Source organism: Salmo salar, chromosome ssa07 (assembly GCF_905237065.1).
Source record: "Salmo salar chromosome ssa07, Ssal_v3.1, whole genome shotgun sequence".
Lineage (NCBI taxonomy): Eukaryota > Metazoa > Chordata > Actinopteri > Salmoniformes > Salmonidae > Salmo > Salmo salar.
Window position 1 is genome coordinate 58,969,245 of NC_059448.1, and position 17,518 is coordinate 58,986,762.

At 43.9% G+C, this 17,518-nt stretch overlaps 1 protein-coding gene across 8 annotated transcripts in view; it reads left to right on the forward strand.

Moving 5' to 3' along the window:
• The first annotated feature begins 9,312 nt into the window (after window positions 1–9,312).
• LOC106592472 (uncharacterized) overlaps window positions 9,313–17,518 on the forward strand; it is a 79,483-nt gene continuing 71,277 nt past the window's right edge. For all 8 annotated transcript variants that reach the window (XM_045722373.1, XM_045722377.1, XM_045722382.1 and 5 more), the window contains exon 1: window positions 9,313–9,499. The gene's annotated coding sequence lies outside the window, so the exon portion shown is untranslated. The remainder of the gene's footprint in view (window positions 9,500–17,518) is intronic.

Sequence of the window (17,518 nt, forward strand, 5' to 3'; positions counted from 1 at the left end):
TCATGGTGTCTAAAACACCTTGTTAAAGAAATAGCACCCCCCCCTCTCTACTTGTGAGGCGGAGAGGAGAGGATTTAGGTTTCCAAACATATTACGCCTCTATAGAAAATGGCCTGTGCTTTTGTTTGATGGAATAGCCTCATAAGAACAAAGTCTACAACCCAACATAGCACCTGCCCAGTCTTCAGTCAGAAATGAAAGGAGTCATTGAACCAGGGGACCATTTGATATCCCTGACTACGTAGTTGTCAACGAAGAAGACAGGGGGCGCTGCTGAATAATTTATGACGAAGCTGAAACCCACCTGTCACACTATTGGAGATGACGGACGGAGAGTCATCTATCCACTGTGACTGACAGTTTGCTACGACATATATATGCCAATAAAAACGGGCTGCACTGATGTAGTGGTAAATGTTTTAAAGCTTAGTGAAAACTATATTAACTCACTCCATTTCTTCACTGGACTAAAACCTGTTATTATATCTCATGGGTGTCCCCACCACTCTCAACAACTGGTCTGGATGGACAACATAACAGGGACCATACTGATCTGGTCTGGAGGGACAAGATAACAGGGACCATACTGACTGGTCTGGAGGGTCAATAGTAATTTCCCTCTGCTTTGACTATGGCAATAGTAATTTTCCATCCGACAACCTGAGTGACAGTTTTGCAGTTGAATTGTAATGTCACTATATATTGGGCTCCTGAGTGGCGCAGCGGGCTAAGGCACTACAGTCCCTGGTTCGATTCCAGGCTGTATCACATCCGGCAGTGATTGGGAGTCCCATAGGGCGTGTCGTATGGGTTTGGCCGTGGTAGGCCGTCATTGTAAATAAGAATTTGTTCTTAACTGACTTGCCTAGTTAAATAAAGGTTAAACAAACAGGGAACATGCTGCCATATGGGTCACCTTCTGGCTCTGCTTGTTGTGAGCTTGTTAGATGCTCCCCCATTACACACATCCTGTCAACTATCTCCACTTGTTCACTTCATACAATATAGCCCATTTGTGGCTAGCTATTGGCTTATGTGTTACCTCCTCTCATTCTTTATCCCTGGCATTGTCTTCAATGGATACATCCTCAGCTGGAGAAGAGGGGACATGACTGTACTACTAATGCTAGTCTGTGTCCTAAATAGCTCCGGGGCCCTGGTCAAAATTAGAGTGCCATTTTGGAGGCAGTCCTGCTACAGCTGACTCTATCAGCTGACCCACACCATGCTACAGCTGACTCTATCAGCTTCCTGTCTACCAGCTGACCTCCAACCTGTTACAGCTGACTCTATCAGCTTCCTGTCTATCAGCTGACCTCCACCCTGCTACAGCTGACTCTATCAGCTTCCTGTCTATCAGCTGACAACCAGGCACCCTGCTACAGCTGACGCTATCAACTTCCTGTCTACCAGCTGACCCACACCCTGCTGCAGCTGACTCTATCAGCTTCCTGTCTATCAGCTGACAACCAGCCACCCTGTTACAGCTGACTCTATCAGCTTCCTGTCTACCAGCTGACCTCCACCCTGTTACAGCTGACTCTATCAGCTTCCTGTCTACCAGCTGACCTACACCCTGTTACAGCTGACTCTATCAGCTTCCTGTCTACCAGCTGACCTCCACCCTGCTACAGCTGACTCTATCAGCTTCCTGTCTATCAGCTGACAACCAGGCACCCTGCTACAGCTGACGCTATCAACTTCCTGTCTACCAGCTGACCCACACCCTGCTGCAGCTGACTCTATCAGCTTCCACCCTGTATTCTATCAGCTGACAGCCAGCCACCCTGCTACAGCTGACTCTATCAGCTTCCTGTCTACCAGCTGACCTACACCGTGTTACAGCTGACTCAATCAGCTTCCTGTCTACCAGCTGACCTCCGCTCTGCTACAGCTGACTCTATCAGCTTCCTGTCTATCAGCTGACAACCAGCCACCCTGCAGCTGATGCTATCAACTTCCTGTCTACCAGCTGACCCACACCCTGCTGCAGCTGACTCTATCAGCTTCTCCACCCTGAGTGTCTATCAGCTGACAGAGCCACCCTGCTACAGCTGATCTATCAGCTATCAGCTACCCTGTTACAGCTGACCTATCAGCTTCCTGTCTACCAGCTGACAGCTAGCCACCCTGTTACAGCTGACTCTATCAGCTTCCTGTCTACCAGCTGACCTCCACCCTGCTACAGCTGACTTTATCAGCTTCCTGTCTATCAGCTGACAACCAGCCACCCTGCTACAGCTGATGCTATCAACTTCCTGTCTACCAGCTGACCCACACCCTGCTGCAGCTGACTCTATCAGCTGATCTCCACCCTGCTACAGCTGACTCTATCAGCTGACAGCCAGCCACCCTGCTACAGCTGACTCTATCAGCTTCCTGCCTATCAGCTGACCACCACCCTGTAGATGTCAAAAAGTTTGGACACACCTACTCCTTCAAGAGTTTTTCTTTATTTTGTACAATTTTTTTCTACATTGTAGAATAATAATGAAGACATATTTTATATTTGAGATTCCTCAAAGTAGCCACACTTTGCCTTGATGACAGCTTTGCACACTCTTGGCATTCTCTCAACCAGCTTCATGAGGTAGTCACCTGGATTGGATTTCAATTAACAGGTGTGCTTTCTTTAAAGTTAATTTGTGGAATTTATTTCCTTCTTAATGCGTTTGAGCCAATCAGTTGTGTTGTGACAAGGTGGGGGTGTTATACAGAATATAGCCCTATTTGGTAAAATACCAAGTCCATATTATAGAAAGAACAACTCAAATAAGCAAAGAAAAACGACAGTCAGTCATTACTTTAAGACATGAAGGTCAGTCAATCTGGAAAATGTCAAGAACTTTGAAAGTTTCTTCAAGTGCAGTCGCAAAAAGCATCAAGTGCTATGATTAAACTGTCTCTCATGAGGACCGCCACAGGAAAGGAAGACCCAGAGTTACCTTTGCTGCAGAGGATAAGTTCATTAGAGTTACCAGCCTCAGAAATTGCAGCCCAAGTAAATGCTTCAGAGTTCAAGTAACAGACACATCTCAACGTCAACTGTTCAGAGGAGACTGAGTGAATCAGGCCTCCATGGTCGAATTGCTGCAAAGAAACCACTACTAAAGGACACCAATAAGAAGAAGAGACTTGATGGGCCAAGAAACATGAGCAATGGACATTAGACCTTTGGAAATCTGTCCTTTGGTCTGATGAGTCCAAATGTGAGATTTTTGGATCCAACCGTTGTGTCTTTGTGAGATGCAGAGTAGGTGAATGGATGTTCACCGCATGCGTGGTTCCCACTGTGAAGCATGGAGGAGGAGATAAGATGTTGTGTGGGGTGCTTTGCTGGTGACACTCTCTGTGATTTATTTAGAATTCAAGGCACACTTAACCAGCATAGCTACCACAGCATTCTACAGCGATATGCCATCCCATCTGATTTGCACTTAGTGAGACTATCATTTGCTTTTCAACAGGACAATGACCCAACACACCTCCAGGCTGTGTAAGGACTATTTTACTAAGAAGGAGAGTGATAGAGTGCTGCATCAGATGACCTGGCCTCCACAATCACCTGACCTCAACCTAATTGAGATGGTTTGGGATGAGTTGGACCGCAGAGTTAAGGAAAAGCAGCCAAGAAGTGCTCAGCATATGTGGGAACTCCTTCAAGACTGTTGGAAAAGCATTACAGGTGAATCTGGTTGAGAGAATGCCAAGAGTGTGCAAAGCTGTCATCAAGGCAAAGGGTAGCTACTTTGAAGAATCTCAAATATAAAATATATTTTCATTTGTTTAACACTTTTTTTGGTTACTACATGATTCCATATGTGTTATTTCATAGTATTGATGTCTTCACTATTATTCTACAATGTAGAAAATAGTACAAATAAAGAAAAACCCTTGAATGAGTAGGTGTACAAAAACTTTTGGTCGGTAGTGTATGTATATATTATTAGTATATTTATTTAATACACTCTAGCTCAAAAAATAATTGATAATTGAGAAATTATGATAATAATTTTGCCTCTCCCCATTTTTTATTTGTTCCATGGCTCAGACAGCCAAGTGCACACAAGGCTGTTTGGCACATCTCATTTGCAAAGATGAATAACTTTACAGATATTTCTGACTGATAAACAATGACATGCTGGTGGGTGGTAACATTAAAATAAAACCCAGCCTTGAAACCAAACGTAGGATGACAATAATTTGTATGTCATATCATAGGAAATGACACAGCATTCACATGGATTTGCACGGAATGGGCAGTTAGAATTTGTCACTGCAAGTCCATACATGTCACAAAAAAGATGACTTATTAACATAAATCATGGTGCAACATCATGGGTAAGTTCTGGCCATTATCTTTCTGCTCATAAAAAGTGGATTTCTACTGGTGTGGGCATTTAAGGATTAGCTCACGAAAGCTTGAACATTGTAGATGTTGTCTCCAACAGCATTTGTGCCCCTCCTGACCTCCTGAAGGTCTGAAAATAAAGAAAAACCTTTGAATGAGTAGGTGTTCTAAAACGTTCACAGAGTAGCCCGCCTTGCCACCCTTAGGACTAAACCAAGTCGTATAAAAGCAGGGGAGGACTTCACTTTACCAGGTAACTAAATTACACACAATTAATACACGACATGAATAACCAACACTCAGGTACTGTGAGTATATCCAACATTATCAAACTGCAATAACTATGCAAAACCCTTTAGTTTCCTTAACTAACACCAAAACAATTCAAATATTCCTGTGTACATCGACGTTTTACACAGAACTTGACGAAGTCATGTTCCCTATAATCACTGCATCTAACTGCCGGCTGTCTGGCTAATATGCACAGTGGAGGTGAACCAGGAAGTGTATGTGTTTGTTTATGCAAATACTTTGGCTGTAAACTTCCACAAAAGAATAAATGTGTCTGCGTGATTCTGTAACTGTGGCTAATCAATAGCTTGAGTAGGAGGTAAGAATGTTGACAAACTATAACTAACAAAGCTAGCATGGTTCATGTAAAATCTAGCAACGTTAACACAAGGAAACAGCATGGAGCACGTTAACCCAGGAGATGGAGAGAGGAATGGAGTTGGTTAACCCAGGAGATGGAGAGAGAGATGGAGCTGGTTAACCCAGGAGATGGAGAGAGGGATGGAGTTGGTTAACCCAGGAGATGGAGAGAGGAATGGAGTTGGTTAACCCAGGAGATGGAGAGAGGAATGGAGCTGGATAACCCAGGAGATGGAGAGAGGGATGGAGCTGGTTAACCCAGGAGATGGAGAGAGGAATGGAGCTGGTTAACCCAGGAGATGGAGAGAGGAATGGAGCTGGTTAACCCAGGAGATGGAGAGAGGGATGGAGTTGGTTAACCCAGGAGATGGAGAGAGGAATGGAGCTGGTTAACCCAGGAGATGGAGAGAGGAATGGAGCTGGTTAACCCAGGAGATGGAGAGAGGGATGGAGTTGGTTAACCCAGGAGATGGAGAGAGGAATGGAGTTGGTTAACCCAGGAGATGGAGAGAGGGATGGAGCTGGTTAACCCAGGAGATGGAGAGAGGAATGGAGTTGGTTAACCCAGGAGATGGAGAGAGGAATGGAGTTGGTTAACCCAGGAGATGGAGAGAGGGATGGAGTTGGTTAACCCAAGAGATGGAGAGAGGGATGGAGCTGGTTAACCCAGGAGATGGAGAGAGGAATGGAGCTGGTTAACCCAGGAGATGGAGAGAGGAATGGAGCTGGTTAACCCAGGAGATGGAGAGAGAGATGGAGTTGGTTAACCCAGGAGATGGAGAGAGGAATGGAGCTGGTTAACCCAGGAGATGGAGAGAGGAATGGAGCTGGATAACCCAGGAGATAGAGATGGAGTTGGTTAACCCAGGAGATGGAGAGAGGAATGGAGCTGGTTAACCCAGGAGATAGAGAGAGGGATGGAGCTGGTTAACCCAGGAGCTGGAGAGAGGGATGGAGTTGGTTAACCCAGGAGATGGAGAGAGGGATGGAGTTGGTTAACCCAGGAGATGGAAAGAGGGATGGAGCTGGTTAACCCAGGAGATGGAGAGAGGAATGGAGCTGGTTAACCCAGGAGATGGAGAGAGGAATGGAGCTGGTTAACCCAGGAGATGGAGAGAGAGATGGAGTTGGTTAACCCAGGAGATGGAGAGAGGGATGGAGCTTGTTAACCCAGGAGATGGAGAGAGGAATGGAGCTGGTTAACCCAGGAGATAGAGAGAGGGATGGAGTTGGTTAACCCAGGAGATGGAGAGAGGAATGGAGTTGGTTAACCCAGGAGATGGAGAGAGGGATGGAGCTGGTTGACCCAGGAGATGGAGAGAGGGATGGAGTTGGTTAACCCAGGAGATGGAGAGAGGGATGGAGCTTGTTAACCCAGGAGATGGAGAGAGGAATGGAGCTGGTTAACCCAGGAGTTGGATAGAGAGGAACAGGGGCAGAAATCCCGGGGGGGGACGGGGGGGACACAACCCCCCCATCCTGGGAAAAATATGATTTGTCCCCCCCAATATACCACTGAAACATAACTATGTAATTTAAATAATATTAATAATACGCAATGAAAGCAATTGTGCTGATTATAGACACTTAATAGCGCGTTTTTAAGTTTCAAAAGATTGCGACCCCCCCACCCTTTGCCTCACAATGGTTTGATCCACTGCCAGTTCCTTAGTTGGCAAGGTAACAGAGGGGTCGTGTCTACTGTCTGAAAGGCACTCAATGAACGTAACTGACGTGAGGTTAATCCAGTCAATCACGCACACACACTGGCTGAATATGCAGAGCTAGCGCGCAAATATTAACTATTAAGCAAGCTAGTACATATTCCATTTATGTGGCCTCGTCAAAGATGGAATCTTTGCTATCGTCAATTTATTCCAAGATCAGCATGCAGATTATGTAAATTAGTGCTTCAAAGTCCCTGTGATAAGGTTAGCGATAAACTGAAGTCCAAACTGAACAGAACTACACTCTCTTCTACCATTGTCTTAAATATATTTAATGGTCTCGGTACAAAAGCTAAATTGTCGCAAGGGAACTTTTATTTATTTATTTTATTTCACCTTTATTTAACCCGGGTAGCAAATATTATAGCAAACACCACTGAAACGGAATTGGTGCTCGCTAGCTTTGCAAATTCAGCTATTGTTGGAAGCCAGCCAATATGAAACAAACTATTAAAATTACAAAAGGTTGCAGCATCTGTTGTGTAAATGGTGAACTCATACAGCTGTCAACTCTTGTCATTTTAATCCGTTTCACATTTGCTAGCTACCTTTTAGATCGAAGCCCAAATAGAATGATAAAAGATAGTAGCCAGCCAGCAAGGTAGAAAAATGGCAGAAAAATAAAAGACGGACATCAGAGTATTTTTCAGTACACCAAAACACAAAGTAAGAACCCTAGTAGCCTAATATCTCAAAGACTAGTTGATAAAATGTTCATAAGAAAGAAATGAAATTCTAATGGAAATGTTTCACAATGATGTCATTAGGCAGAGCAGGCAACAGATGGCACACAGACAGCAGAGTTGGGGACAGATATGCAGGGACAGACTGGCAGAGACAGGTAGTCTCAGGTAAGTTTGTTGAGTCTTTGTTTGGCAACATTATGAAAGGTTCACCATTTTTTTACTTGTAAAATAGGAACATAATTGGAAAATGCCATGGATACCCCCACTCTCAACTTAAACTGGTGACTGAACTAAGATTTGTTAAAGGCAATGGTATTGCTGTTGTGATTAGTTGTGTAGTTTTGGGTACCGGTAGTTAGGAGTACAGCAAACACCTTATTTCTTTGGTTCCTCAATATACATTTACCATATTACAATGTAGGCTATGTGTTACAGCACTACTTTTGGTGTCCCCCTCAGGAATTGCTCTTGAGAAAATTTCATGTAATTGTCCCCTCCAAAGTTGATATCAGATTTTCGCCCCTGGAGAGGAAATACAGTAATTCACCATCCTTGTCTTTATACCTGTTCAAACAACACCCTCAGGGGGCAGTAAATCACTATCCTTGTCTTTATACCTGTTCAGACAACACCCTCCAGGTAGCAGTAAATCACCATCCTTGTCTTTATACCTGTTCAAACACCATCAGGGGGCAATGTGCACCTTTTCAGTTTGTTTACCATCTCATAGAAGTAAAAGAAGAACAAAATGGAGACGTCCTCAATGGCGCTGCCCGTACTCTCACAGACACCATAATGGGGCCAGTAAAATGATGCAATGTCTATCTAAGTCTCTGTTTCAAACATTCAATAGAATGCAGCCCTGCAGGAAATGCTGTGGGAATCAGATAGGTAACCACAGTTGAAGTTGGCAAGCCAACGTGGTTTGTAGAGCTTGTGTTGAGGATGTTTATAGCCACATTCATTCATTGGACAATACCCTCAAAGACTGGGCCACACATTTCAACAATGGAGCAAACCGAAAGGTTGCTAGATTGAATCCCCTAAGCTAACAAGGAAAAAATCTGTCGTTCTGCCCCTGAACAAGCACTGTTCCTAGGCCATCATTGTAAATAAGAATTTGTTCTTAACTGACTTTCCTAGCTAAATAAAGCTTAAATAAATAAAAAAAGTAATGATGACTCAGTGGCCAAAATGAGAGTTCATTAGTGTAGCCAGCAGGCTCACTCTGTATCACTCTGACTGGTGTGTGCACCCTTAAATTATTACTATTATTACTGCTGTTGAACAAATGTCCAAATGGTTTTGTCTTTGAGAAGTTAGGAGGGATGTGATGTTCATGTTAAATGGGTGTCTGTCCCTTTAAGGGCCCCTGAGACTGGGTTAAGGGAGAGATGACCAGATAGAGAAACCTGTATTTGCAAACAAAGGACAGAATGTACATTTGATATCTGACTTTTTAACTTACAACAAATAACTTTTACTAGGTACTAAGTTCTCGCCAAGGATTTACTTGCTGTTGAAAGAGTTATTTAATATTATACTTGTGACCAATCAATGGGAGCGTCTGCTAAATGACTACATTGTACTGTAATTGTTGTTCTATGTATATTATGTATATTATGTATTTGTTGTGTTGTTTCCTGTTTGGTCCCCAAGAAGAGTAGCTAATTAGGAATCCTAATTAATGCTAAATATGAGGCCTTATTTGACCTTATTTGGTCATATTTGACATTATTTGACTCTACTTTCTTATTTGGATGGATACTACATGTACAACTGGTTAGGGTTGGTTGGTAAAGGACTAAAGGGTTATTTCTGGTTAGGGTGTGGGTTACCATGGTGATGTGTGTATATGTCCATGGAGGTACAGTTCAAAGGGCTGAGGCTCCTCCTCCTCATTTGACTAGGCGTGCTGAAGAGATCCACTTGTTTCACTGGAGAGATCTTCATTTGATTGGATATTGCTTCTAGTGTTGGATAAACTAAATATTTGCTGTCACTATTAGAGAAACAATGCATTTCAGTTCAAATGCAAAGCAGTTTGTTCTCCTTCTCATTGTTGGAATCTTCTTGCTTCTGGGGTATGTGTTTTTCTATATTTTATGTAATTACTGTGCATGTACTTTGTGTGTATGTAAATGGTGTTATTTTGGAACAGCTAAATCTGTACATAGAATATTGAGGTTGAATTAAAGGGATGTTATATTTCATGTCAACTAAGTGTACTAAGTACTATTTCATGTCAACTAAGTATACTGACCCACCTAAAAGTGTTTGTAATTGTCACGACTTCTACCGAAGTCGATGCCCCTCCTTGCACGGGTGATGCTCGGTGGTCGATGTCACCGGTCTTCTAGCCATCATTGATCAGTTTTTCATTTTCCATTGGTTTTGTCTTGTCTTCCATCACACCTGGTTCCAATCCCATTAATTACATGTTGTGTATTTAACCCTCTGTTTCCCCTCATGTCCTTGTCGGTGATTGTTTGTAGGTTATGTTACGTGGGTTTGTGTATCGGTGTGCGACGGGTATCCTTTACCCATTTTATTTTGTACTTTGGTTTTGGAGTTTGTTTTTCATTAAATACTCCATATTAACCAACTTGGTTTCTCCTGCGCCTGACTTCCCTGCCACCTACATACACGAATATCACAGTAATATCAACCTTATCTACCCACCTCTCTGGAAAGGGTAGGACGCTAGCGTCCCATCTGGCCAACATCCGGTGAAATTGCAGAGCGCCAAATTCAAATGACAGCAATAGCAATAATGAACATTCATGAAAATACAAGTGTTATACATCGGTTAAAAGATAAACTTCTTGTTAATCCAGCCATTTTGGCAGATTTCAAAAAGGCTTCACGGCAAAAGCATAACATGCAATTATCTGAGGATAGCACCCTGCACACAAAACGCATACAAACATTTTCCAACCAAGCAGAGCAGTCACGAAAGTCAGAAATAGCGATAAAATGAATCACTTACCTTTGAAGATCTTCATCTGATTGCAATCACAAGGGTCCCGGAACACAATAAATGGTCGTTTTGTTCGATAAAGTCCCTCTTTATATCCCAAAAACTCGCGTTTTGTTCAGTAATCCACTGGCTCAAAGGCGATCAAAACATGCAGACAAATACATCCTAATAGTACCGGTAAAGTTCATTGAAACATGTCAAACGATGTTTATAATTAATCGTCAGGTTGTCAATTGTCTAAATAATCAATAATATTTGAACCGAACAATAGCGTATTCAATAGAAAGGAAAAAGAATGAAGGGCACACACACAGTCACGCAATCCAGTACTGGATGCTTCTCCAGTCCCCTAACCAAAAGGTCTCATTCTTCTTCATTTTTCAGAAAACAAGCCTGACACCATGTCTAAAGACTGTTGACATCTAGTGGAAGCTATAGGAACTGCAATCTGTGCCCTAACCCATTACGTAGTCAATAGGCATTCATTGGAAAACCCACTCACATAAAAAAAAATCACAGACATTATTTTAACAGTTTTAGAAACTTCAGTGTTTTCTATCCAAATCTTCTATCCAAATCTACCAAATCTGCATATCCTAGCTTCTGGGCCTGAGTAACAGGCAGTTTACTTTGGGCACACTTGTCATCCAGACGTCAAAATACTGCCCCCTAGCCCAAAGCGGTTTTAAACTCTACCTGTAAGATTTTATTTGAGTGTTCTCTGTACACATTCAGTGTACTTGTAGTGACACTGAAAGACAATTGCAAATATTTACATTACATTTAAGTTATTTAGCAGACGCTCTTATCCAGAGCGACTTACAAAATGGTGCATTCACCTTATGATATCCAGTGGAACAACCACTTTACAATAGTGCATCTAAATCTTTTAAGGGGGGGGTTAGAAGGATTACTTTATCCTATCCTAGGTATTCCTTAAAGAGGTGGGGTTTCAGGTGTCTCCGGAAGGTGGTGATTGACTCCGCTGTCCTGGCGTCGTGAGGGAGCTTGTTCCACCATTGGGGTGCCAGAGCAGCGAACAGTTTTGACTGGGCTGAGCGGGAACTGTGCTTCCTCAGAGGTAGGGGGGCCAACAGGCCAGTGGTGGATGAACGCAGTGCCCTTGTTTGGGTGTAGGGCCTGATCAGAGCCTGAAGGTATGGAGGTGCCGTTCCCTTCACAGCTCCGTAGGCAATCACCATGGTCTTGTAGCGGATGCGAGCTTCAACTGGAAGCCAGTGGAGAGAGCGGAGGAGCGGGGTGACGTGAGAGAACTTGGGAAGGTTGAACACCAGACGGGCTGCGGCGTTCTGGATGAGTTGTAGGGGTTTAATGGCACAGGCAGGAAGCCCAGCCAACAGCGAGTTGCAGTAATCCAGACGGGAGATGACAAGTGCCTGGATTAGGACCTGCGCCGCTTCCTGTGTGAGGCAGGGTCGTACTCTGCGAATGTTGTAGAGCATGAACCTACAGGATCGGGTCACCGCCTTGATGTTAGTGGAGAACGACAGGGTGTTGTCCAGGATCACGCCAAGGTTCTTAGCACTCTGGGAGGAGGACACAAGGGAGTTGTCAACCGTGATGGCGAGATCATGGAACGGGCAGTCCTTCCCCAGGAGGAAGAGCAGCTCCGTCTTGCCGAGGTTCAGCTTGAGCTGGTGATCCGTCATCCACACTGATATGTCTGACAGACATGCAGAGATGCGATTCGCCGCCTGGTTATCAGAAGGGGGAAAGGAGAAGATTAATTGTGTGTCGTCTGCATAGCAATGATAGGAGAGACCATGTGAGGATATGACAGAGCCAAGTGACTTGGTGTATAGCGAGAATAGGAGAGGGCCTAGAACAGAGCCCTGGGGGACACCAGTGGTGAGAGCGCATGGTGCGGAGACAGATTCTCGCCACGCCACCTGGTAGGAGCGACCTGTCAGGTAGGACGCAATCCAAGCGTGGGCCGCGCCGTAGATGCCCAACTCGGAGAGGGTGGAGAGGAGGATCTGATGGTTCACAGTATCAAAGGCAGCAGATAGGTCTAGAAGGATGAGAGCAGAGGAGATAGAGTTAGCTTTAGCAGTGCGGAGAGCCTCCGTGACACAGAGAAGAGCAGTCTCAGTTGAATGCCCAGTCTTGAAACCTGACTGATTAGGATCAAGAAGGTCATTCTGAGAGAGATAGTAAATAGTAAATAGTAATGTCTCAAGCATATCCCATGTAAACTAAAGGTGCACTTTATCTAGCTTTGGTGTACATTTTTACATTTGACATGTCACTCATTTAGCAGATACTCTTATCTAGAGAGACTTACAGTTAGTGCAGTCATCTCCAGATAGCTAGGTGGGACATCCACATATCATAGGCATAGAAAGAACATTTTTTCCTCAATAACTTAGCTGTTTGATGAGGTAGGGTTTCAAATGTTTTCAGAAGATGGGCAGGGACTCTGCTGTCCTAGCTTCAGGGGGAAGCTGGTTCCGCCATTGGGGTGCCAGGACAGAGAAGAGCTTAGACTGGGCTGAGAGGGAGGACCAAGAGACCAGAGGTGCCAGAACAGAGTGCTCAGATCGGGGTGTAGGGTTTGATCATAGCCTGAAGGTAGGGAGGGGCAAGAGACCAGAGGTGGCAGAACGGAGTGCTCAGGTCGGGGTGTAGGTTTTGATCATAGCCTGAAGGTAGGGAGGGACAAGAGACCAGAGGTGGCAGAGCGGAGTGCTCAGGTTAGGGTGAAGGTTTTGATCATAGCCTGAAGGTAGGGAGGGGCAAGAGACCAGAGGTGGCAGAACGGAGTGCTCAGGTCAGGGTGTAGGGTTTGATCATAGCCTGAAGGTAGGGAGGGGCATTTCCTCCTGCTGTTCCGTAGGTAAACACCATGGTCTTGTAGCAGAGCTTCTACTGGAAGCCAGTGGAGTGTGTGGAGGAGCGGAGAAACATGAGAGAACTTGGGAAGGTTGAAAACCAGGCGGGCTGCAGCGTTCTGGATAAGTTACATGTGTCGTGAAGTTGTAACGGATCATGTGACGACTGCTGCTCATCGAATGATTAACGTTTTATAACTATGTGATTAAATGAATCAGGCAATTATTAACTCATTAACCTGTTGAGGACAGACGTTCCGCTAGCGGAACCCCGTTCCGCCTCGCGGAACCCCTAGCCAACAGCCAATGGCATCGCACGGCGCGAAATACAAAACCCACTAAAATACCACAATTCAATTTTCAACTATTTTACACCATTTTAAAGATAAGACTCTCGTTAATCTAACCACATTGTCCGATTTCAAAAAGGCTTTACAGCAAAAACAAAACATTAGATTATGTTAGGAGAGTACATAGACACAAATAATCACACAGCCATTTTCAAAGCAAGCATATACAGTGCCTTGCGAAAGTATTCGGCCCCCTTGAACTTTTCGACCTTTTGCCACATTTCAGGCTTCAAACATAAATTTATATAAAACTGTAATTTTTTGTGAAGAATCAACAACAAGTGGGACACAATCATGAAGTGGAACGAAATTTATTGGATATTTCAAACTTTTTTAACAAATAAAAAAACTGAAAAATTGGGCGTGCAAAATTATTCAGCCCCCTTTAAGTTAATACTTTGTAGCGTCACCTTTTGCTGCGATTACAGCTGTAAGTCGCTTGGGGTATGTCTCTATCAGTTTTGCACATCGAGAGACTGACATTTTTGCCCATTCCTCCTTGCAAAACAGCTCGAGCTCAGTGAGGTTGGATGGAGAGCGTTTGTGAACAGCAGTTTTCAGTTCTTTCCACAGATTCTCGATTGGATTCAGGTCTGGACTTTGACTTGGCCATTCTAACACCTGGATATGTTTATTTGTGAACCATTCCATTGTAGATTTTGATGTATGTTTTGGATCATTGTCTTGTTGGAAGACAAATCTCCGTCCCAGTCTCAGGTCTTTTGCAGACTCCATCAGGTTTTCTTCCAGAATGGTCCTGTATTTGGCTCCATCCATCTTCCCATCAATTTTAACCATCTTCCCTGCCCCTGCTGAAGAAAAGCAGGCCCAAACCATGATGCTGCCACCACCATGTTTGACAGTGGGGATGGTGTGTTCAGGGTGATGAGCTGTGTTGCTTTTACGCCAAACATAACGTTTTGCATTGTTGCCAAAAAGTTCGATTTTGGTTTCATCTGACCAGAGCACCTTCTTCCACATGTTTGGTGTGTCTCCCAGGTGGCTAGTGGCAAACTTCCATAAAGGCCAGATTTGTGCAGTATACGACTGATTGTTGTCCTATGGACAGAGTCTCCCACCTCAGCTGTAGATCTCTGCAGTTCATCCAGAGTGATCATGGGCCTCTTGGCTGCATCTCTGATCAGTCTTCTCCTTGTATGAGCTGAAAGATTAGAGGGACGGCCGGGTCTTTGTAGATTTGCAGTGGTCTGATACTCCTTCCATTTCAATATTATCGCTTGCACAGTGCTCCTTGGGATGTTTAAAGCTTGGGAAATCTTTTTGTATCCAAATCCGGCTTTAAACTTCTCCACAACAGTATCTCGGACCTGCCTGGTGAGTTCCTTGTTCTTCATGATGCTCTCTGCGCTTTAAACGGACCTCTGAGACTATCACAGAGCAGGTGCATTTATACGGAGACTTGATTACACACAGGTGGATTCTATTAATCATCATTAGTCATTTAGGTCAACATTGGATCATTCAGAGATCCTCACTGAACTTCTGGAGAGAGTTTGCTGCACTGAAAGTAAAGGGGCTGAATAATTTTGCACGGCCAATTGTTCAGTTTTTTATTTGTTAAAAAAGTTTGAAATATCCAATAAATTTCGTTCCACTTCATAATTGTGTCCCACTTGTTGTTGATTCTTCACAAAAAATTACAGTTTTATATCTTTATGTTTGAAGCCTGAAATGTGGCAAAAGGTCGAAAAATTCAAGGGGGCCGAATACTTTCGCAAGGCACTGTATGTCACATAAACCCAGACCACAGCTAAATGCAGCACTAACCTTTGATGATCTTCATCAGATGACACTCCTAGGACATTATGTTATACAATACATGCATGTTTTGTTCAATCAAGTTCATATTTATATCAAAACCAGCTTTTTACATTAGCATGTGATGTTCAGAACTAGCATACCCACCGAAAACGTCCGGTGAATTTATTAAATTACTCATGATAAACGTTGACAAAATACATAACAATTATTTTAAGAATTATAGATACAGAACTCCTTTATGCAATCGCTATGTCCGATTTTAAAATAGCTTTTCGCGAAAGCACATTTTGCAATATTCTGAGTACATAGCTCGGCCATCACGGCTAGCTATTTTGACATCCGCCAACTTCGGGGTCACCTAAACTCAGAATTACTATTAGAAAAATTGGATTACCTTTGCTGTTCTTCGTCAGAATGCACTCCCAGGTCTTCTACTTCAACAACAAATGTTTTGGTTCCAAATAATCCATAGTTATATCCAAATACCTCTGTTTTGTTCGTGCGTTCAGGTCACTATCCGAAGGGTAACGTGCGAGCGCATTTCGTGACAAAAAATTTCAAAATATTCCATTACCGTACTTAGAAGCATGTCAAACACTGTTTAAAATCAATTTTTATGCAATTTTTCTTGTAAAATAGCGATAATATTCCAACCGGGCAACGTTGTATTCATTCAAAGACTGAAAGAAAAACATGGCGAGTTCTTGTGACCGCGCATCTCCAGTCTCACTGTCCCCAGGCTGACCACTTACAAACTCTGCTGCTGTACTTTGCCCAGAGACAGGAGACACCCCATTCCACTTTCTGGCGGCTTTAGAGAGCCAATGGAAGCCTTAGAAAGTGTCACATTACATCACAGATGCTGTAATGTCGATAGAGATGCAAGAAGGACAACAAAATGTCAGACAGGGCACTTCCTTTATGGAATCTTCTCAGGTTTTGGCCTGCCATATGAGTTCTGTTATACTCACAGACACCAGTCAAACAGTTTTAGAAACTTTAGAGTGTTTTCTATCCAAATCGACTAATTATATGCATATTCTAGTTTCTGGGCAGGAGTAGTAACCAGATTAAATCGGGTACGTTTTTTAGCCCAGCTGATTTGTAGGGATCCAGATCTTGCAGTTCTTTCAGAACATCAGCTGTCTGGATTTGGGTGAAGGAGAAGCGGGGGGGGGGTTGCTGAGATGTTGGCCGGGGTAGGGGTAGCCAGGTGGAAAGCATGGCCAGCCGTGGTAAAATGCTTATTGAAATGATCGATTATTGTAGATTTATCGGTGGTGACAGTATTTCCTATCCTCAGTGCAGTCGGCAGCTGGGAGGAGGTGCTCTTATTTTCCATGGACTTCACACTGTCCCAAAACTTTTTGGAATTAGTGCTACAGGAAGCAAATTTCTGTTTGAAAAAGCTAGCCTTTGTCACGCCCTGACCATAGAGCGCCCTTGGTTCTCTATGGTGTAGTAGGTCAGGGCGTGAATAGGGGGTGATCTAGTATATTCATATTCTATGTTGGTGCTAATATGCTTCCTAATTAGAGGCAGCTGTTTATCGTTGCCTCTGATTGGGGATCATATTTAGGTAGTGACGGCTCCACTCACTAGGCCTCCAGTGCGCATTCACAGTCCAGAGCTTCCGGCGACGGTTCACAGTCCAGAGCTTCTGGCGACAGTTCACAGTCCAGAACTTCCGGCGACAGATTCACAGTCCAGAGCTTCCGGCGACGGTTCACAGTCCGGAGCTTCCAGCTACGGTTCAACCAGGATCTCACCTAACAGTACGAACTCTGAAGATAGATGGGTGGCGATCAATTCACATATGGTGTCCAGGGCACAACTGGGGGCCGAGGGGGGTCTATAACAAGCGGCAACTGTGAGAGACTTGTTTCTGGAAAGGTGCATTTATAGAAGTAGAAGCTGTAATTGTTTGGGCACAGACCCGGATAGTATGACATAACTCTGAAGGCTATCTCTGCAGTAGATTGCAACTCTGCCCCCTTTGGCAGTTCTATCTTGTCAGAAAATGTTATAGTTAGGAATGGAAATGTCAGGATTTTTGGTGGCCTTACTAAGCCAGGATTCAGACATGGCTAGGACATCCGGGTTGGCAGAGTGTGCTAAGCAGTGAATTAAACAAACTTA